The sequence below is a fragment of the Odocoileus virginianus genome, unplaced genomic scaffold (genome assembly GCF_023699985.2).
Source record: "Odocoileus virginianus isolate 20LAN1187 ecotype Illinois unplaced genomic scaffold, Ovbor_1.2 Unplaced_Scaffold_5, whole genome shotgun sequence".
NCBI lineage: Eukaryota > Metazoa > Chordata > Mammalia > Artiodactyla > Cervidae > Odocoileus > Odocoileus virginianus.
This window is the reverse complement of record NW_027224267.1, coordinates 4,168,102-4,192,186: the sequence shown is the minus strand read 5'-3', so window position 1 is coordinate 4,192,186 and position 24,085 is coordinate 4,168,102. Positions and strand designations below refer to the sequence as shown.

At 41.4% G+C, this 24,085-nt stretch overlaps 1 protein-coding gene across 9 annotated transcripts in view; it reads right to left on the bottom strand.

Annotated features, from left to right (window-relative positions):
• The window catches only part of ADD1 (adducin 1), an 89,777-nt gene extending 67,648 nt beyond the window's left edge, over nucleotides 1-22,129 (bottom strand). For 4 of the 9 annotated variants that reach the window (XM_020889844.2, XM_020889845.2, XM_020889850.2 and 1 more), the window contains exon 1: nucleotides 21,973-22,128. The gene's annotated coding sequence lies outside the window, so the exon portion shown is untranslated. Of the gene's footprint in view, nucleotides 1-21,972 lie in introns of all 9 variants that reach the window. The other 5 variants (XM_020889841.2, XM_020889847.2, XM_070462560.1 and 2 more) reach the window with 2 other exon arrangements.
• Between the last annotated feature and the right edge of the window lie 1,956 nt (nucleotides 22,130-24,085).

The window sequence follows — 24,085 nt, the reverse complement described above, 5'->3', positions numbered from 1 at the left end:
CTTCAAGAATATTAAGTTTAACCAACTAAAAGTTAAAATACATTAATTAAAAACATTCTGTTGAAACTACTGTGTTCTATCAACACATGGAGCACAAATAAGGAAGTGAGGTTTCTCACTCTAACTCAATTTCTAAATCAACACTGTAGTGTAGGTTACTGAAAGAGACTTGGGTGTGGTTTTAAAAACAACTCTGGGTGAGGCAGCCAAAGATAAGCCAACCAACTATCTGTTCAACTAAACAAATTTAAGTGAACTGTACTGCACCCTATTCTGTTTATATTTCCAAAATCTGAGAGATAATATTGATACACAAAACATCTGGCTTGGGTCTTCATAAAAATTCTGCTAGCCTCTCAATGCTGATTAATAAATGTGCTCAATTCATATCGAGAGTAGAGACCCTCCAAGCCAAGCCTCCTGGGTTCTGATCCCAGTTTGCCATTTTCTAGCTGCGTAACCTTAGCCACATTTTTAATCTCTCTATAAACTTTCCAGGTGGCTCAGTGATAAAGAATCCGCCTGCCAATGCAGGAGACGCAGGAGACGTGGGTTCGATCCCTGGGTGGGGAAGATCCCCTGGAGAAGGAAATGGCAACCCACTCCAGTATTCTTGCCTGGAAAATCTCATGGACAGGGGAGTCTGCAGGATACAGTCCATGGGATTGCAAACAGCCCGACAGAAGCAACTGAGCACACAAACACACATTCTATGCTTCAGTTTCTTCACCTGTCAGTGGGAATGATATTATTATCTACTTCCTTAAGATTAAATGAGTTAATTTATGTCAAATGTTTCATACAGTGCTTGGCACACAGTAAATAGAATAAATGGCTGTTGTTGTTGTTCTTTTATTATTATTACAAGCATCATTAGCATCTCTAAAGACTGACTGAGGGCTTCCTTCGTAGCTCAGTGATAAGAGTCCACTTGCCAATTCAGGAGACACCGGTTTGATCCCTGGTCTAGAAGGATCCCACATCTGTGGAGCAGCTAAGCCATGTGCCACAACTACTAAGCCTGTGGCTCTAGAGTTTGGGAATCACAACTACTGAGCCCATGTGCCACAACTACTGAAGCCTGCGTGCCTTAAGAGACCCCAACAACAGGAGCCACTGCAATGAGAAGCCTGCCCACCAAAATTAGAGACTGGTCCCTGCTCGCCAAAACTAGAGAAAAGCCCTCGCATCAACGAAGACCCAGCACAGCCAAAAATAAATAAATAAAAGTTATATATATTTTATATATATATATATATATATATATTTAAAAGACTCAATCTCTTTAAAAAGAACACTAGAAGAACATTCTACGATGGGCATTGTCTTCCTCAGAACAAGCACAGGGAACACACAGCAGTACCACTTTTTGAGTTCCCTCTTACAGATATATCACTGCTCTATACTGTCAATTTTTAATACAATTCCTAGATTTCAAGCTTACTGAAGCAGGGAACTATTAAATGCTTTACCTTCCAAAATTCCCAACACAATTCTCTAAACACAGATTTTAAATAATGCTGATTAAATTAACATAACAGAAATAAAGAGCAGTGAGACAAAACCTTATAAGTACACATTTTTAGCACCAGAAAGAACTTGAGAAACCACGTGATCATTTTATAGATGAAAATACTGAACACATGACTTTAGCCAAGTCTCATATTGCTGGTCAAGCTGTGGCTCGCTCTTTCCTGCAAAAACAAATCAACTTCACTGACCTTCAAACTGTGCATTTTAGAATCACCTCATGCTAAATATCCTCTTCCTAAGTTTTATACCAATACACAACCACTATTCCCATTACTAACAAATACCATTTGGAGAGCTCAAGTAAGAAATAAAGTTTTAGAGTCCTGACCACTCAAATAAGATGTTCCATACTGTCATTTTCTAAATATTACTTGCATGTAAGAAATACATAAAACCTCCAAGGGCAAAACAACAACTACAGCAATAACAGCCAAAACCTTGAGACTGAAACCAGAACTCTGAATTGGAATCACTCACAGAATGTGACATGACCAGAGGTCAAATGACAAAAATCTCAGTTGGTAGAGGCAAAAAAAGGAGTAGCTGATGCACTGAACTCTATCAGGGGGTGGAAATGGTCTCAGGCTGAATAACCATGGGTCACAGTAGAAGAAAACAAAATCATCTCAGGAAAAAACATCCTCAGGTTATCCTACAGGTTAAGATCAACCAAATATGGGGTCCAAGTTAAAAACTGAATAAACCCAAAGACAATCTCCATAAGTGACAATCACTGAAGAAATAAATATATTATAGGTCAGGGCCTTCAAAGACTTCAGATACTAGAACTATCAAACAAGACAGAGAATAACTATGTATAAAGAGTGCTTAAAAATAAATTAATCATAAATCTAAAATAAGCAAGAAGAGCTGAAAAAGAAACCAAACAACTTTTAGAAATGAAATAATTTAGAAAAAAAAGTTTAATCAACAATGAATTAATACAATTAATTTCCTACAAACAGCAATCAGTGAATTAAAAGACAGATTTGAAAAGAAATTAACCAGAGAACAAGCACAGAGGGACAAGGAGATGCAAATTATGACAGAAGACAGAATAAGAAAATGTAGAGGGAATGGCTGACAATTCTACATAACTGAAAGACATGAATCCACAAATGTCAAGCAAAGTAAATATCTGCCTCATAAATATTGTAATCATTCTGCAGAATAGCTAAGGCAAAAAAGTTTTTTCGAATAGCAGACAAATGGAAAAACAGACATCACCTACCTAGGAATAACAATCAGACAATCGGCAAACTTGAGACAGAAACAACAAAAGCAGAGAACCTGCTGCAAGGGAATAACTGCCGATCTAGAGTTCTGCACCAAGCAAGACTATTTTTGGAGAATGCCTATGAGATGATGTCATTCCAGATAAACAAAAACAGTTACTGCCTACAAACCTACAGTAAAGGAGTTTCTAGTGAAGAAAAGGGATTCCCTGGTGGCTCAGATGGTGAAGAGCCCACCTGCAAAGCAAGAGACCTGGGTTCGGCCCCTGGGTCAGGAAGATCCCCTGAAGGCAATGTCAACCCACTCCAGTATTCTTGACTGGAGAATGAAGAAAAAATAATCCCAGGGTGAAAATCAGAAAAGCAGTAAGCATCATGAGTAAAGAAACTCTTAAATGTGAAAGCGAATCTAAAAATGTTTTTGAAAAATATAATGATGATGCTGTTCAATCTAGGAGTTTAAAAAAAAAAGGCTAGACTAAAATACTGAACAAAGTAGCAAGTAACTTGATCACTGGATTTAATTGGAATTAAAGTATTTTAATGTCTTTGTTTTGTCTGATAGTGGAATATGAAACTAATTTCACTTTGTTAAATATGCATGGCAAAATTCCAAGGACAACCATGAAAAGAACATAACAGATTATGTAACTTCCAAACCAGACAAGGAGAATACATAACGAAAAACAAGCCAAACAACCTGGTTGTTCAAAAAGGCAAGAATGGAGGGGGGGAAATTACAAATAGAAGACAAATTGTTAGATGACAGAAAAAGTACAAATCTATCAGAATCACAATAAATGGAAATGTTATTACACCAGTTAAAAGACAGATATAATAATACCCACTGTGGTAGGTTTGGTGACGATCCCCAGAGAAATCAGTCCTAATCCCTGTTAGCGATAACCTTACTTTAACGTTGCAAAGATTCTGGAAATGTTAGTAAGGTACTGAGAATGGTGAAATTACCCTGGATTACCTGGATGGACCCTAAATGCAATCGCCAGCATCCTTACAAAAAGGAGGCAGATGGAGATGCTGGCTACAAAGACAAGAGAAGAGGGCAATCTGACCAGGGCCTCGGGAATGGAGTGAGGCAGCGACAGCCAAAGAGTGCTGGCAGCTATCAGTCAAGGAACAGACTCTCTCCTCTACAACTTGAGAGGAAGTACGTTCCCATCAACACAGAGATTTTGGCTTGGTGATACTGGTTTTGGATTTCTGGCCTCCAGAACTGTGAGAGAAAATTTCTCTTGTTTTAAAGCACCAAGTTTGCGGTAATCTGTTAAAGCAGCCACACAAAAAAACAACTAATATAATCATAAAACATAAGAACAGAACATAAAAAGTTTGAAAAGTAAATGGATGAAAATATGCATACCAAGCAAACAATAACCAAAAGAAAGCTGGAATATCTATATTAATGTTGAGATAATAAAGAGCATGGAAAATAAAATCATTTCTTTAGAATGGTAGCACCATTCTAAAAAGTGATAAAAAAAAAATTTCAACGTAACAATAAAATATTCATATATATATGCCTAATATGGTGTCAACACATATAAAGCAAAAACAGTAACAACTCAGAAACTGAAAATCTACCATCATAATGGTGGGCTTCCCAGGTGGCTCAGTGGAAAAAGAATCTGCTTGGAATGCAGGAGACATGGGTTGGGTTCGATCCTTGGGTCGGGAAGATCCCTGGAGGAGGGAATGGCAACCCACTCTAGTATTCTTGCCTGGAGAATCTCATGGACAGAGAAGCCTGGCAGGCTATAGTCCACAGGGTCACAAAGAGTTGGACATGACTGAACTGACTGAGCACGCATGCATGCACCATCAATCATAAAGGGTAGTTTAACCCATAATGTAGAGATTAACACCAAATCATTAGCCAATTATTAACAGGAAAAACAGTAAAAAAAAAAAAAAAAATCAGCAAACAGTAAACAGAAAAGAAGAATAATGTAATCAAAAGATCATCAGAAGTACACAGAACCTTGCAGACCCCTGCTTTCCAAAACAGTTACATTTCATGGGAGTCCCCTGGTGGTCCAGTGGTTAGAATTCAGCACTTTCACTGCAGTGCCAGAACTGAGTGGGGGAACTGAGATCCATGAATCTCGCAGCAGGGTCAAAATAAATAAACAAATATTTTTAAAATGACATCCTTAAAAAAATTCTTCTCTAGAATACTATGAATGTTTATTAAACAATCACATCTGGACGGAAATAAAGAAAATCTCAACAAACTCCAGAGAACTAGTACACACGAAACATTACTCTGATCACAATGTAATTAAAGCAAGTTGATAACAATTTTTTAAAACATATATTTGGAAATTTAAAAGCACACTTTTAAATAATGTCAGGCCAAAGAAGAAATCATAATGAAAATTTGAACACACATTATAAAAATACTATACTTTGAAACTGCTGGGTTTACTAAAGACCTACTTCTAGACAAATGTATAGCCTTCAAAGTTTCCACAGAAATGGATAGCCCTCAACACTTCTATTAAAAATAAGTATGCAAAAAATAAATAAAATTTTTAAAAAGTATGCAATCAATGTCTAAGAAGTTAGAAGAAGAATAAAGTCCAAACCACTTAACAATCAAACTATGCTTTATATAATTTCTAATCCTTGAAACTACTCTGAAAGTTAGATTATAGCTTTGATTATATAGCTACAAATGTTCTGCTTATATGAATTTAAAAACACGAACCAAATTCACTGACCGTCCAGTGGTTAGGACTCAGTGCTTTCACTGCTGGGGCCCAGGTTCAATCCCTGGTCAGGGAACTAAGACATTGCAAGTCATCAGATGTGGCCAACAAATAAAAAATAAAAGCACAATCCATATGCTCCCTCAGGGGAAAAAACATGCATCACATACGATGTAACTCATGTATCCTTGCAACTCTCATTCAGTCTTGATTTTTACTGAGAATAAAGATGACATCATGGCTGTTCTCACAGCACAATAAAATCTGGGGTCAAGAGCTGAAATAACATACAAATAACTCATTTTAAGAAGGTACTAGCAACCTTCCACAGCTGTAGTCAGCAAATTGTACACTATTTTCCTGAGGATTCTACTTCACCCCAGTGCATTATGAAGACATCAAAATGGAAATAATCCACCAAGAAAAAGTAAAACATACTCTAAAACTGCTAGCTTGAAAAAAAAAAAAAAACTGCTAGCTTGATTTTTATAAAGTAGAAATAATAAAAATAACTGAGTGAGTGATATGAAACATTTCAGTGATCTGGGAGCGCTCCTGTCCCTACAGAGAAGCCCCTAGCAGGAGTCTCCGTGTCCTCATCCTCACTGGCTTCCGCACTCTCTGATCTGAGGAGCCATGAGCCCTGGAAGAGGGACCTCTGTTCCTGTTGTGTTTGACACCCAGTGCCCACCCAGTGCAATGCCTGGCTCACTAAAGGCCTTTTTAAAAGTTCCATGAATTAGTAAGTCTCCTAAATGTGACTACTATCATTACAAACTAGAGACAAACAAAATTCATACTATTGCTGTCTGACAAAAAGCCGGAAATGTTTCCCTGAAGAAATTCCTTATTTTCCAAAATAATCAAACACCCCAGGCAGAAGCGGAGCACATTCAGTATTCCAGACATTCTAGGTAAGGGACATTCCTGGTGGTGATGCTGTCAAAGTACACAGTGTTTCAGTTCCTGGGGACAACTCTCAGAACAAACCTAAGACAGCATGTGGATGACAGGGTCACCCAGCTCCCCAACAATGGGCAACTATCTTCACATCTCTCCTATGGAAGTAGACACTCAGTCCTAAAGGGAGTTCATTCCATGAGACCCAGCATCATTTCTACACTCCCTTATCGACTGAAGTTCTGTGCAATAATAACCTGATTAATGGTATCACCTGGGAACAAGGCTGCTCTTAACTGAAATATTCTTAAATCTTGGGAAGGATGGCTTAACCACAAAGTTCATGCTAAGCTGCAAAAGCTTACAGCTGTAACAAACAAAATTATCTCTGCACAGAAATTTACTTAAAAAACAAAAAGTTGGAGTAGCTAGTAACCAGGGCTCTGTATCGCTTTTCTGTGCCTTTCCCTCCTAACACCTGCTTCTCCCTGGTCCGTACAATGGAAGAGAAAAGGAAAGGAAACGCACGCTGACAGCATATCTACATACCACATGCATTCAAAAGCCCCACTGTGGCCCCACAGCAACTCCAGGTAGACAAGACTGTTATGATCACTACTTCTGTTTCAACAGGAGAAAAAAATGAGTTCAGAGAATGTCATCAACTTGATCAGGGCAAACTTTAAGTGGCAAAATGCATCCAGATGCCATACCCCTAATACTCAGCACTGTACTAACAGTTGACAATTTAGTTACTTCAGTGAGAATAAAAATGCCTAATGCAGTACTCACATTTTTCAGCTTTACAGGTATGTATTCACATATCACACAATTCACCAACTTAAAGTGTACAGTTCAGTGGGTTTTAGTATATTCACAGACACATACAACCGCCATCACAATCTAATTTTATGACATTTCAACACTGAAGAAGCCCCACACACACTGACAGTCACTTGCCACTCCTATTCCTCCCCTCCACCACCACCTCTTCCCCTGGCTTCTTTCATTTAGCATAACATTTCTAAGTTCAGCCATACTTAGCACGCATCAGTATTTCATTATTACTGGGTTTGTTTCCATGTTTCAGCTATTAATAATAATACTGCTATGAACATTCATGTACCAATTTTTGTGTAAATGCTTTTTCACTCAGCATTTGCATTTTGAAAGAGTTCTCACAACATGTGACAGAAAAAACGGAGGCTAGGCGCAGCCACGTGACTTCACCCTGCAGTAGCGGGCAACACGCAGGGACCCTGCGTGCGCTCGCACCTCCCGACTCAAGGCCTGCGGCCGCCTCAGCACCACACTGCTGCTCTCTCCCACAAGGAACGTCAAGCAACAGCACGCAGATGAGGAAGCCTGCTTCTCAGGTGAGGCGCTCCCTGAATCATTCCCGCTAAGTCAAACCATGAGGCAAATTTAAATTAAGCCTTACCAGATTAAGAGAAGGGAGGAGCAAGTGTCAGAGGCAGGATGTTCTACAGGGCCTCGCAGAGGACAGCCTCCTCCTCCTCTGGACACACAGAAGGCTGCCAGCTTCTACTGCGTCTGGCCCCTGAGGGCGCCCCAGTGTTATCTGCACGTGCCTGTGGGACTGACCCCAACCTCAGCCTGAGGCCCACAGGCCCCTGGAGCTCCCAAGGCCTCGGTGCAGAGCTGAAAAGGGGACAGCATTTGGGGGCATATATTTCTATGGTTAATTATATAAACCCCTTTTCCAACCTCCTGAAACAGTTCCTAGGCTTATAATATTTTTGGTAATAAGGTTCAGAAATATGGTTAATAATTATATTAGTAATATATAACAGCCACTTACTAGGTAGAATTTAATTCATTGACACCTCATCAGTTCAATTTAGTCACTCAGTCATGTCCAGCTCTTTGCGACCCCATGGACTGCAGCATGCCAGGCTTCCCTGTCCATCACCAACTCCTGGAGTTTGCTCAAACTCATGTCCATCAACTCAGTGATGCCATCCAACCATCTCATCCTCTCTTGTCCCCTTCTCCTCCAGCCTTCAATCTTTCCCAGCATCAGGGTCTTTTCCAGTGAGTCAGTTCTTCACATCAGGTAGCCAAAGTATTGGAGTTTCAGCTTCAGCATCAGTCCTTCCAATGAATATTCAGGACTGATTTCCTTTAGGATGGACTGGTTGGATCTCCTTGCAGTCCAAGGGACTCTCAAGAGTCTTCTCCAACACCACAGTTCAAAAGCATCCATTCTTCAGTGCTCAGCTTTCTTTATGGTCCAACTCTCACATCCACACATGACCACTGGAAAAACCATAGCTTTGACTAGACAGATCTTTGTCAGCAAAGTAATGTCTCTGCTTTTCAATATGCTGTCTAGGTTGGTCATAACTTTTCTTCCAAGGAGCAAGCATCTTTTAATTTCATGGCTGCAGTCACCATCAGCAGTGATTTCGAAGCCCCCAAAAAATAAAGTCTCTCACTGTTTCCATTGTTTCTCCAACTATTTGTCATGGAGTGCTGGGACCGGATGCCATGCCAGATGCCAAGATCTTAGTTTTCTGAATGTAGAGTTTTAAGTCAGCTTTTTCACTCTCCTCTTTCACTTTCATCAAGAGACTCTTTAGTTTCTCTTCACTTTCTGCCATAAGTTCAGTTCAGTTGCTCAGTCACGTCCGACTCTTTGCCACCCCATGAACCACAGCACGCCAGGCCTCCCTGTCCATCACCAACCCCCAGAGTCCACCCAAACCCATGTCCATTGAGTCGGTGATGCCATCCAACCATCTCATCTTCTGTCATCCCCTTCTCCTCCTGCCCTCAATCCCTCCCAGCATCAGGGTCTTTTCAAATGAGTCAGCTCTTTGCATCAGGTGGCCAAAGTATTGCTGTTTCAGCTTCAGCATCAGTCCTTCCAATGAACATCCAGGACTGATCTCCTTTAGGATGGACTGGTTGGATCTCCTTGCAGTCCAAGGGACTCTTAAGAGTCTTCTCCAACACCACAGTTCAAAAGCATCAATTCTTCGGCGCTCAGCTTTCTTTATAGTCCAACTCTCACATCCATACATGACCCACTGGAAAAACCACAGCCTTGACTAGACGGACCTTTGTTGGCAAAGTAATGTCTCTGCTTTTTAATATGCTGTCTAGGTTGGTCATAACTTTCCTTCCAAGGAGTAAGCATCTTTTAATTTCATGGCTGCAATCACCATCTGCAGTGATTTTGGAGCCCAAAAGAATAAAGTCAGCCACTGTTTTTTCCACTGTTTCCCCATCTATTTGCCATGAAGTGATGGGACCGAATGCCATGATCTTATGTTTTCTGAATGTTGAGCTTTAAGCCAGCTTTTTCACTCTCCTCTTTCACTTCCATTAAGAGGTTCTTTAGTTCTTCTTCACTTTCTGCCATAAGGGTGGCTTCATCTGCATATCTGAGGTTATTGATATTTCACCCTGCAATCCTGATTCCAACCTGTGCTTCACCCAGCCCAGTGTTTCTCATGATATACTGTGCATTCAAGTTAAATAAGCAGGGTGACAATATACAGCCTTGACACACTCTTTTCCCAATTATTGAACCAGTCTATTGTTCCATGTCTGGTTCTAACTGTTGCTTCTTGACCTGCATACAGATTTTTCAGGAGGCAGGTAAGGTGGTTTGGTATTCCCATCTCTTTAAGAATTTTCCACAGTTTGTTGTAATCTACACAGTCAAAGGCTTTGGTGTAATCAATAAAGTGGATGTTTATCTGGAATTCTCTTGCTTTTTCTATGACCCAAAGGATGTTGGCAATTAGATCTCTGGTTCCTCTGCCTTTTCTAAATCCAGCTTAAACCTCATAATAACTGTAAGACAGGTACCATGATCACCTATATGTTACACAAACACACTTTCTTATGTGGGGAATACATGCAGTTGGCGGGTGTACAAACTGGTACAGCTCCTCAGAAGGGTAATTTGGAGACAGCTATGCAAATTAAAGGGAGTCTCTTGGACAGCAAAGAGATCAAACCAGTCAATCCTAAGGGAAATCAACCCTGAATACTCATTGGAAGGACTGATGCTGAAGCTGAAGCTCCAGTATTTTGGTCATCTGATGGAAACAGCTGACTCACTGGAAAAGTCCCTAATGCTGGGAAAGATTGAGAGCAGGAGGAAAAGAGGGCGTCAGAGAACGAGATGGCTGAATGGCATCATCAATGCAATGCACATGAACTTGGGCAAGGGAGGGACAGAGGACTCACATGCTATAGTTCATGGGGTGGCAAAGAGTCAGACATGACTGGGTGACTGAACAACAACATGCAAACTATCCTTGGACCGAGCAATTTCACTTCTGAGTCAATATCTACAGATACACTTCACAGTGCCCAAAGACAAGGAATGCTAACCTTAAAAAGCTTGTAACAGTAAAAATCTGGAAACAAATACCTATCAATATAGCAGTTATTAAATAAATTATATAGGTAAAAGAAAAAGCCTGAGATTATTACAGAGAATGATATAGATTTGTGTGCTGCTATTGAGCACTGGTCAAGATGTATTAAAAAGGAACAAAATCAGTGTTGTTACGTATAACACTTTTAACAATTTCTCCTTTAAAAGAAGTACGTACACACCACCACTCCAGCTGTGTGCTCTTGGGCAAGTTTCTTAACTTGCCTCATGGCTTCCTCGTCTGCAAAATGGTACAATACTCCCCACAGAGTGCACAATAAAAATTACCTGTGGCTCTTACTATAACTTAATAATTACTTAATAATGATACTACCACTACTAATATTGTCATTAGTAGATGGGCTCCACCCCAAAAAAATTCATTTCCTCTCTGCACTACCCAGAGCCAGGCACTAGGCATCTACAGGGACACTGGCACACAGCACCGGCTCTGCTTCCTCGTCGAGTTCACAGCCCGTAAGGGTTTTCTTTTCCCAGATGTCTAGCCTAATTACCTGACCCCACCAACAGGCAACAAGAAACCACAGATAGAAAGATGGGTCTCCACTGCCCAAACGCTCTCCCCCAGATGCACACAGATTCCATCGCTAATCCAACGTCGCCTCCTCAGAGAAGCTTCCCTCACTCCCCCACCTACCACAGACCCTGCCGCCCTCATTCTCCGCCCCCTATTCTGCTTCTGTGCTCTTTACAGCAGTTATTACTACCGACAGTCCAGCTTTATTACTTCATCTCTCACTCGAGAACGGAAGCTCCCGAGGGAGGGACATGCATCTTATCCCCTGCTGTGTTCACCGTGCCTAGAGCAGTCCCCAGCACAAAACAGGTGCTCAATAACGGTATGTGAAGAAATGGGACTCCAAGTTAATGAAAGCTACAGAAAGGAAAACATCCTTGCAAAATAACATTTTAAAACTTACTGTTGTCACTTTATCCTGGCAGAGCAGGTTTTCAAGATGCTGTTCAGTTAAAATTTAAGTGTCCCCCAGACTTCACTCCTACTGCATTTAAAAATGCTATTTTTTCCCATGTAGGAAAAATGCTATTTTTTTCTTATGTATATTTTAAATCAATATAAAATCATATAAAACATGCTCAACACTTTTAAGCTAACAGATATTAAAAACAATGTTACACATTAGGCACAACAATTGTTTTAAAAGGTACTTCTGGAATAAAGCTCAAAGGGCAAACAAACTTAAACCCACTTCCCTTCACTCCTTCCAACTCAAGCCTCCTGCATGTAGGAGGTCAGAACAAGCATGAACTATTAAACAGCTCTGTTAAAGTTTAATATCATGCTATGTCAAAGTTCCTAAATATGTTAGATATCTGGAAGAGCCACGTGACAGCGAGTGAGCACTGAACAAACTGAGCAGGTGCCAGCGTATTTAACCTGCTACTGAACCAACTCTGACTCAGCTCTCAAAGCCTCAGACTAAAGGAAATCAAAAAAGGACGGCCCTCTACTCACCAAAGTAACCTGCCAAAGCGTAGGGGAAAATAAAAACACAATGATTATCAGATTCACAGGTAAAGCAGGTCAAGTGTCGCTGTTGCTGTTGTTTCAGTCACTTTCCATTCTCAAGGGGGCTAGATGCAGTCACTCAGTCGTGCAGACTGTAGCCTGCCAGGCTACTCCATCCACGGGATTTTCCAGGCAACAACACTGGAGTGAGCTGCCATTTCCTTCTCCACAAGGAGGCTAGTAGTTTATGTAAAAGAAAATGTTGCCATTCACCATCTACAACACAGTAAAAATTTTACCATCTACAACATAGTAAAAATGTTAAAGTCCTACTGCTAACAAAACAGAGCCAACAAGGCTTAAGAATGTTTATAGGAAGAAATAATGATTCAGAACCCAACAATGTAAAATTTACAGTGTCTGGAATCCAATAAAAAATTACCCAACAAGAAAAGAAGCAGAAAAACAAGATCCATATTGGAGATATAAATCAATCAAACCAACCGAGAAGTGAAAGTAAAGTTAAAATTAGTGGACAAGGTCACTAAAACATTTAGTACAACTATATTACATACGTTCAAAACCTCAAGTAGAGAGATGGAAGATATAAAAATGACACCAACTGAAATTCTAAAGATGAAAGCTACACCATGTAAGATGAAAATTTACACTGAACAAGATTAATGGTGGATTAAATACTGTACACGAGAGTAGTGAATTTGAAGACAAAGCAATAAAAAGAAAAAAAAAGCAAAGGAAAAAGACAATCAAATAAATGAACAGAGCATCCCTAAGCTGCTGGTCAACTTTAAATAGTCCAACATGAGTGGGACTGGAGTTCTCAAAGACAACATCACAAAGAAAATATACACGAAAAGATAATGCCCAAAATTTTCTCAAGTTTGATGAACAAACCCACAGATCTATAAATTTGGCTCTATAAACCCAGAGATCCAAGAAAACTGCTCAATGAACCCCAAGCACAAGAAACATGAAAAAAAAAAAGAAAAACCCACTAAATTCAAAAGCATATCAAGGGACTTCCCTGGTGGTCCAGTGGCTAAGGTTCCTTGCTCCCAACGTAGGGGCTCCTGGTTCAATTCCTAGTCAGGGAACTAGATCCCACATGCCACAACCAAAGATCCTGCATGCCGCAACTTAGAACTGGTACGGCTAAATAAAGAAATGAAAGAAAAGCACATCAAAATAAAATTGCAAAACCAGTGATAGGAAAATCTTAAAAGCAGTCAAAGAACAAGGGCATGTTATGTAGAAGAACAAATATAAAGGTGACAGTAGACCACCTGTAGGAAATGATGCAGGCAAGAAGACAGTGACGCAACATTTTTAAAGTAAAAACGAGAAGATTTTAGCCCCAAGGATTTGAGTTTCAAGACTTTTGGCTCAAATTTACAATTTCACAATTCAAATTTACAATTCAAAATTACAAATTTACAATTCCGTGTAGTAAGCTTCTATAGCAATGGCACCTATGAATTATAAGCATTACATTTTCTCAAACACTAACCTCTCATTTGGCAAAATGAGCTACAATATGTATAGCATAGCTTTTTCAGTACAATCTTTCACACCCAAAAGTCATGACATAAGTTAACAGCTGGGGGTGCATTTAAGAGAAGTTAATGCACCATTAGTAATGGTTCCTCTCTTGCTTTTGCCCTCAAGTATGTTCTAAATATATGATAATAACACACTTAAGCAGCACCTGTCGCTTACAGAGTACTTTTTAATTTAATCATCATACCGATTCTTTTTTGGTATTTATTTTTATTTATTGGCTGCATGGGGCTGTGGCACACAGGCTCTCCACTTGCACTGCCAGAGCGCGCAGGCTCAGTCACTATGCGGCATGTGGGGTACTAGCTCCCTGACCAGGAACTGAACTCACGTCCCCCGCACTGCATGGTGCACTCATAACCCTGGACCAGCAGGGAAGTCCCAAACCATCACACTAGCTCTGTGAAGTACCTATGGAGGGCATTATCATACCCACTGTACAAACGGCGAAACTGAAGTTCAAAACAGGGAAGTGATGTGGCCAAGGATGTGAGGTGGAGAAAGTGATGGAGGTGAGGGTAGAAAATGAGCTTTGCCACTTCCTGGGTTCTTCCTCGGGGCCAGGTACAATGCTAGTTTAAGACTAATCTAGCAAAATTTGCAGCAACACGGAGGGACCCAGAAATGACCCACTAAGTGAAGTGAGACAGAAAGACAAACGCCACATATCACTTATATGCAAAATCTAAAAAGACAGTAATAATGCACTTGTTTACAAAAAAGAAAGATTCACAGACTTCAAAAACAAACACAGTTACCAAAAGGGAAAAGGGGGAGATAAATTTGGAGTTTGGGATTAACATATACACACTACCATATACAAAATTATCAGCAAGGACCTACAGTATGACACAGAGAACTCTGCTCAATATTCTGTATTAACCTATATCGGAAAAGAATCTAGGAAAAAAAAAAAGGATATAACAATCATTTTCCTGTGCACCTGAAACTAACACAACACTGTAAATCAACTATACTCCAAAGTAAAATAAAAATTAAACTAAAAAAAAAAATTAAACTCAATAAAAGATCTATTTAGTGAAGAAAGTTAAACAACCAGGTATAACCAGGTCTTTCTAACTCCAAGTAGTGCTCACTATTAAACCACAGCTGAAATATATTATCTAAAGGACAAACATAAAATACAGACATCCATTCTGGGTCAGAACTAGAATAATGAAGCTGAAACTTCTACTCAAAGAAAAGTAAAGCAGATCTCCTGAACAAAGGAGAGTCTTTATTTCATTTACTATAATGAATAAAGCCCACAGCAGTGGCCCTGCAGCCAGTATCATGTGGCATCTCAGGACAGTGTTTCTCCTCCGCAGTTCCTTTCTGTAGACCAAAGCAGGAAGCAGCAAAAGAAAGTCCACTGGCAAACAAAACAAGGGCGGGCAGAAGAAGGATGTCTAACTTGGTCTAATGAAAAAATTTAAACTCCGGGCAGAAATCAGCAAATGATGCCCCACCTGAAGCCAACTCCAGCCCACTGCCTATTTTTATAAGGGCCACAAGCTTTGTTTGATTTTTAAAGGCTAGAAAAAATAATATATGCAGCATAAACATATGATGGACATGAAAATCAATTCAAATTGCAGCATCCATAAATAAGGTTTTATTGGACAGTCATGTCACTTACGAATCACCTATGGCTGCTCTCATGCAACAGCAGAGCTGAGCAGTTTACTTGCAACAGAGATCATATAGCTCTAAGGAAACACCTGGCGGGCCAGACGGTAAAGAATCTGCCAGCAATGCAAGAGACCTGGTTTGATCCTTGGATCAGGAAGATCCCCTGGGGAAGGGAATGGCAACCCACTCCAGTATTCTTGCCTGAAGAATCTCATGGACAGAGGAGCCTGGTGGGAGCTCCAGTCCATGGGGTCGAAGAGAGTCAGACACGGCTGAGCAACTAACACTCACTCAAAGCCTAAAATGTTATCTGGCTCTTTACAAAAAGTCTGTCAACTTCTGCTTTGAGGGAACAGATGAGCCTTTAATAATTTGCCATGAACTTTATTTTTCACAGCTAAGCTTTTAAAAAATTAACTGAAGATCACTAACAAAACAAATATTTCTTAAGGACCTGCTCTATTCCAGGCATTACTAGCCTCAGCAAACAGTAATGAAGCATAGCTGCTGCCCTCACGGGGAAGACCAGGGCCAACAGTTACAGTCCGTGACTGAGTGGCAGGACTAAGGAAGCGCACAGAACACAGGCAGCACGGCCTGGTGTCGCAGAGCATCATCCCCGGAGTCAGACACCCTCGATTTGAATCCCAGCTCCACCGCCTCCCATGTGACCTTGGCAATTACTTAACCTTTCTCAGTTCTTCCATCTGATGGGATGAAAATAGTATCCACTCAACAGGATTGTTTTAAGGATTAAATTAGATAATATTGGGCTAGCAAAAAAAAAAAATCATACAGGTTTCTCCGTAACATCTAATGTAAACACCTGGATGAACTTTTTGGCTCCCGCACATAAAAAGTACAATGCCTAGCACACAGTAAGTATTTAAAAAGACAAAAATTTAAGCTTATAAACTGAATTTAGAAAACCTGTGTTGCCACTTAAAAGCATATCCCTATTTTCAATAGTCATTTAAACGAGAAAGTGACAGATATCAAAGCAAAGTCCAAAGGCATTTAACCACAAAGTATGCACTCAATGTGGACAGTAACCCCACCTTCACAGCTCAGTCAAAAAAAAAAAAAAAAATAAGAGCTAGACAGGTTCTAGGAAGGCCATGTAAATGCAGCATAAATGGGCAAGTGGAAGAATGGAAGAAGGTGAGCTGGGAGATCATCGTAAGGAATCTGGGGGAATTCGCTGACTCAGTGGCTAGGACTCAATGCTTTCCCTGCCAGGGGTCCGGGTTCAATTCTTGGTCAGGATCATTCCCACAAGCCATAGGGCACAGACAGAAAAAAAAGAAGAAGAAATTTGGATTTTGTTCTACGTATGAAGGAAAGTCATTGGATTGACTTGTTTGTACAATTACTTAATTTATTCTGAGTACATAATTCAATTACATGAATCAAAACTCGAAAGGTTTATTTATGAGATTATCCAGTAAAATGTAAGGCTTCTTCCCACCCCTATCCAACAGCCACATAGTTACCTAAAGGCAACCATTAATACTTTACTGGTCTTTGAGCAGCTTTAGCAAGGCAGACCATGATCCAATTTCTACTGTATGTAAATCACTCTGGCTGTCAGGGGGAGATTAAGTAGAAAGAAAGGACCTGCAGAGACCAGCTGCAGACTGCTATGGTAGTTCAAGGGAGATATGACATCCACTGGGACGCAGGTGGTAACAGTGGCGATGGGACAGAAGAACTGAGCCAGGACGTATTCTGAAGGTAGAACTGACAAAACTGATGTTACCAGACAGCATTAACAACTACAGCTATAAGCACCGGTTTTCCCACACTAAAGTCTCCGGGTCTAGTATTTTAGACTTTAATGGCTCAATACTCAAGAGTTCAGTGATTATGAAGACCGGTAATACATGAGAGAACAGATAACAGAAAAAAGGAGATTACTAAAACGTGATATTTACAATTGGATTAATATTGTGTCAATAAGAATTAGATGATTTTATATCAGAAATTACATTTTTTAAGCCAACTCCAAACTGTATTAATGCAGTTGAGGGACTGAAATAGCAGATATTAAAAAGCAAAAAAAAAAAAAGTTAAAGTGAAATCTTTTAACATCAGTATTGGCTAACTACCACATAAGAGAAAAGACTGAAGTCTTCTCAACAGAACAGAATTTAAGAGTATGACATTACATTTATGTGAAGTACTTCTTACCATTCTGATCACTTTAAATGCATCAGTAAAATTTCACCACGTTACAGTGTAAGTGAAAAAAACTGCCATTAATGGACAAGAACATTCATTAAAAAGCAGTCATATCTTCCTGAAAAAAGTATGGTACAACCATATAAAGGAGCACAATGCAACTGAAAGGAATGAGAAATGTCTATAGTATAGTCTGGCACAGATGCCCCAAGTTAAGTGGGGAAAAAAAGCCTGATGGCACAGTGGTAGCCTGTAGCCACAGTGGTCATCCTAATGGGTATGAGGACCACCGAGGCTACTATCAAAAAAAAAAAAGGAAACAAATGTCCCCAAGAACATGAAAACACTGGAGTCCTTTTGTTCTACTGGTGGGAATATACCAGTAAAACGGTGCAGCGACTGTGAGGAACAGCACAATGGTTACTCAAGATGTTTTAAACAGAACTACCATCTGATCCAGCAATGCCACTCCTGAGTACATAACGCAAAGAACCGAAAGTAGGGTCTCAAGGAGGTATTCACAATTGCTGAAATGTGGAAGCAAACCAAATATTTGCAGAGGGATGAATGAATAAACAAAGTGTGGTATATACATACAATGGAATGTTATTCAGCCTTAAAAAGAAAGAAAATTCTGATACTTTCTATAATATACATAAACCTTGAGAATACTATAAATAAAATTAGGTCAGACAGAAAGACAAATACCACATGATCCCACTTAAACATGGAACCTCAAAACAAGACAAAAAGCAATTTCTTAGCCAGTATTTTATAGTAACTATAAATGGAGTATAACCTTTAAAAGTTATTTATCACTACACTGTATACCTGTAACTTACATGATATTTCAATTTGAAAAAAAACAAAAAGCAATCCCTAAACATTGAAAACAAAATAAAAAAAAGAACACTAAACATCCAATAGTAGCAAAATCATGCAGTAACTATTCCAAGTGACTTTAAAACACAATAATTTGACTACATATTCCAAATAAGGATACAAAAAAGACCTCTTAAACACCTTTTATTAGTTGGTACTAGTGTTCATATTATTCTTCTGATACTGATATACAGTGTAGGATAAAACAATGAGTAATTAGAGTCAAGATGTTTGTCTTAGAAGAAAAAAGAGACACATGCAAGATTAAAAAGGTTAAACAGAATTCTGTCATCTCACTTTACAACTAAAAGTGTCAGTAATCCACCATGGGTGCACTGAAAAGACCTAGAAACAATGATCAACTCAGCAGCAATAAACAACTCCAGGGCACAGATTGTTAATTACTAAATATTATTTTTTCATTAAAAAAAATCAAGGCTCCTTGGAGAAATGATGATTCCAGGGCTGGGACAAAAAATGTACAAGATGAGCCTGGTGTGGTTTGTCATACCAGAAAAAAGAGCAATCAAAGACTTGTGTCTAAAGGATTTAGGAGCCAATTTGAACAGATTTCTATTACACAATGATGGAACAATTTGAGTCTCAATAAGGATCTACGATGAACTGAACCATATAAATACGTTTAAATCCATGAGTTCACAATGACACAAATACATATACACAACTCACTGGCCACTTTTGGAGAATGCCAACTCATTATTTTGAAAACTAATATAAAATGTAGCAGGATTAACCATTTATCCTGCCTTTCCTATGAGAGTTACAATTCAAGGTAACCAAATCATGAAGGAAGGGAAATTGCTCTTTACAGAAATATTCCAGCTAATAAATGATGAAGTTATATAATTAAAATATCAACATTTTTAATACCTAATGAAAGAATGACTCTTAACACTGAGCATCAAGGGATCCAAACATGAAGACTACTTGCAGCAACATTGATTGACCTAAAGATTATCATAATAAGTGCAGCAAGACAAGGAAAGACATCATATGATATCACTTCAGCGGAATCTAAAAAATTATACAAATGAACTTACTTACAAAACAGAAACAGACTCAGACTAAGTAAACAAATTTATGACTATCAAAGGGGAAAGAGGGAGCAGAATAAATTGGGATTTGGGATTAACAGATACACACTACTATATAAAAAATAGACTTAAAAGTACCTACTATATAGCACAAGGAACTATATTCAATATCTTTTAATAACTACAATGGAAAGAAGTTGAAAAGAAAATGTATCTATACACATGCTATATACCTGAAACACTATAAATCATCTATACTTCAATTTAAAAGACTACTAATCCTTATCTGCCTACTAACCTATGAAGTCTTGCTAAAAATAAATCAACCTTGAATGTGATAATGCCTTTAGTTCTAACTAAATTACATTACATTTACAGCAAATACTGTTTTGTAGATAAACTACAAAACAGAATAAAATCCAGACTGTGAGTAACTCCACAGGACAAACCAACAAATAAATTACAAGCGACAACAAAAGATGGAGGAGGAACCTATAGATTAAAACATTTCACAATGTATGCATTTGGATCCTGATTCAAACTGTTAAAATCAAGAAAATATACATACAGAAATATTTAACAGCTAAAATCATATGACATCTTGGGTATGAAGATACAGGTAAAGCAAAACTAGCCATGAGTAAATAACTACTGAAGCTAGATGAGGGTAAAGAGAGGTTTATTATACTAGTCTCTCTACACGTGGTGGGAAGAATTCAACATGTCAAAATAAATAAGTCCAATTTAACCTCTAAGTTTCACATAATAAGTCTTTTTTATATTAGCTGTCAAACTGTTAAAAATTATGACAACCAAGAAAATTTTAAACTGGCTGGATATCTGATTATTTTTTTTAAATATCTTTTAAAGCACTTCAGTATTTACTGATGCAATATAAGGACAACTTGAAAGACCTAAAAACTAATAATCATCTAAAGAAACACCTTTTATACCAAAATCAATAACAACTGAATACCAAACAAAACCTTACCAATATCAGACAACATCAAAGAGTTAAAGGAGAAAATGGCTAGCTGTATAAATCATATTTTAGAGAGGAAACTATCCCACCTTTTGAAGACTGGGTAGAATTTAGATTCACGTCTTTCAGTGAGCCTTTGTAACTGAAACCACACAAGCAGTAAAACAAATCATACCATTTGTCCTGCTGTAAACCACATCAAAACTCTGAAAAGCAGCTGGGACTGCCAAAACCATTCACTTCCTTAGAAAACAACTTTACCATTCTAGTGTAACCCACTATCAGAATACCAAGATTCTGGATTTAAATAAGTAATTTACACGTGGGCTGGCACTTGTCCGTTAACTAAAGACCCCAACTGTACAATCCCACCCTCATACAATTCATCTTTGCCTGGGGTGCCCTTCCCTCTCTGGTGCTCGTCGACTCCAGCTGGGTTTCACCGGGCGCCTTCACTGATGTGTTTAAGCAAAGAAGACCGAGTGGACCTTTCAACAGCTTATTTCCTATCCTCATTAAGATGTAACCAATTTTTCACCCGGAAAGAAAAAAATCCTTCTGTAACAACTTACGAGCATTGCATACAACGCTCAGCTATGTTTTCGGCCCGTGCGGATATGACAAATTGCTTTCTGTCATTTAGGCATAAAATCATATGGTCACACCACTGCTAGCAGCTCCAGGTTAACAACAAAAAAAATACTATTTTAAGGTAAGAATGCATGAAGCGAACGCCAAAGCTTACGAAATCTCCTGACCATGAATTACGCGACCAAAGATAAAACGGTTAAACGGCAAGAGACCCTCTAACACTCCCCGAGACGAAAAAGAAAGGAAACAGAGGGCGAGGATGAGCAACAGCCCCTTCCCTGATCAAGCTGCAGGACAGCCCTATTACCGTCCGCAGGCAGATGTGGCTTCTCTTTTGGCAGAAGCTGTCGTTTTCTTTAAAAAGAAAAAAAGGAAAAAAAGCGCAGACGGGGGACGGGATCCGGATGCCCCCGAATGTCTGCGTCTGTGCACGAACCCTGGAGCCCTTGGCACCGCGGGACCAAGGGCCGGGTCGCCGCGACCACCGCGCCGACGCACCGTCCGGCCCGCGCCCTCCTTCTCCACAGGGACCCCCGAAGCCCACCACCCAGCCCACCAACAAGCTGTCCAGCCGTCTCCACAGACCAGGCCCTGGGGCCAAGGGTCTGCACGGTATAGCCACCCCACCCCCCGCCTCCGCCCTTCAAGGCCGACGGCCGAAAGGCGGGGACCCCTCCCATGGCGGCCCCCGCCCTCCGTGCCGCAGCCCAAGGCCCGCTCCTCGGCCTGCAGCCCCGAGCCCGCCGCCGCGCTGGGCACCAGCCTCACCTCAGAGGCGAATGGCGGGCACGCGAAGGCTCCCAGGTCCCAGTGCGACAGCCTCCCGTCCGCTCCGGCGACTCCGGCTCCGGCTCCGCCCCCTGTCCGCCGCGCGAACTCCGGCCCGCAGCCCCGGCCCGCCCGGCCTCCCGCCCCCTCAGCCCTCCTCACAGCCCCAGACGCCCGAGCTGGGTGCGGCCTGCGGCGCCGCAGCCCAACAACGCGCCACCCCATAGGCCCAGCCCTTGCCGCACCTCCCAGCAACCCGTGCTGCTATTGGCTGGGCGCGGGCGGGGCGCCGCGGGGCGGGACCGAGGTGGCGAGGGGCGGGGCCTGAGCGGGCGGGGTTGCCGCTTGGAGGCAGAGTCGAACTTCTGCCACCCGGCCCCGGGTCCTGCGGACTGGGCGGGGTCCAGCGCGTAGGGATGACCGCTCGCAGACTCACAAGCCTCTTCGCTGAAACCGGTCAGGCCGGCGTGCCGGCGGCGCCCGCTCACCCGAAGCCGCTCGGCCACTCATTCATTGTCGTTGATCGGGCTCTTGGAAGCCTCATTCATCGTCGTTGGTCAGGCTCTTGGAGGGCAGGTTCGCAGGACGCGCATGAGCGCGCTCCAAGGGGTCCGTTCCAGGCCCTTCTCGGCCTGAGGCCTCAGGCCTCTCCCGGCCCGACTCGCCCATTCTTCCAGCGGACGGACTCTGCCCCTGTGTCCAGTCTGTGCCCTGTGCCCAGAGTTTGGGGCCGGGCTGGCAGCCAGGGTGGGGCCAAGACAGCGAGGCCTGTGGATCCTGATAAGGCTCTGTCTACGCGGCCGCTGCCTGATGCCCGGAGCCTGGTGTCCTGATGCTGGATGAGCGAGAGCACCAGGGACCTTAGCAGAACCAGGGCATCGGTGAGACCAGGCCATCTGCCAGTGACCTGGAGGCGCCTCCCCAAACTGTCCCTCCTGTTGGTCTCATCTGAGTCCCCAAAGACGCAAGAGGCATATGAGCCAGCTCCCTTTATACCCACAGAAAATTGAGGCCCAGAGCTGAGCAGTGAAGGAACAGTGTGGGATCCAGGCCTGCCCTCCCAGCAGGCTCCTCGTTGGCCTGGTCTGCTGAAGGGTCAGGGACACTCTCCATGGACAAGAGACACCGACCTCTGATCTCCTGGGTGCGGACTTTTCTCAAGACAAGACTCAAAATTGTACATCACTCACTTTGTTTCCCTTTCACCCAACAAAAAGGCCTGGCCCACAGGAGATGTCAGTGGGGGCTTGCTGAAGGGAGGAGGGGAGTAGAAGACCACTGAGCATGTTAAGTAGTGACAGGGAAGATACAAAAAAGACCCAGGTCAAACAAAGGTGCAAAATATAACGTGAGACTCGGCAGCATGGCCTGATAAGCACAGGGACTCAGACTCCCAAAGCCAGAGGGCGAGTTGAGAACACTCTGGAATGGGTGGTGGAAAGGGGAGGTGTTGGGTATCAGTGTGGCTTTGAAGCCAACTGCAGCAGTGGGGGCCACAGTTTATCCCTCTATCCATCTTCCGTAAGTTCTCCCAGGTACTTGGACCAGTGAAAACACTGAAGAGTCTGTGTCTCAATGGACTGAACTTAATATGAGAAACATTAAGTGGATCTGAGCCCTTCAAAGGGTGGACAAGGGGTGTTGCCATTGGTGTCCAGCCCACTTCCCTATTCTGGGTGGGTGCTACAAGTGGTCCACTCTCCAGGTGCTGTGAGTGTGAGCTGCTAATTGCCACGGACCCCCTTTCTCCAGAGTGCTGCCTTGCCCAGGACTCCTACCTGGACAGTAACTGGCTGACCAGTTGTAACTGGGGTACAAGAGGCTGGTCCCTTCAAAGCAAAACCAACTATGTAGGACAGTCATACTCCAGAGATCCCCTTAGGGCCAGGTTAAAGCTAGTCTCCAGCTGAACCACCTCTTTCCCTTTGTACTATCCTAATTCCCCCATTCAGCTTATCCTGAGAACATTCCCCAATAAATCACTTGTACAAGATTCCTCTTCAGAGTTTTGCTTCTGAAGAACCCAATCTTAAGAAAACTGCATATAAGAAACCCTTTATCTACACGTTAACACCAAAAAAGTATACAACCCAGTTAAGGAATGGGCAAAGGA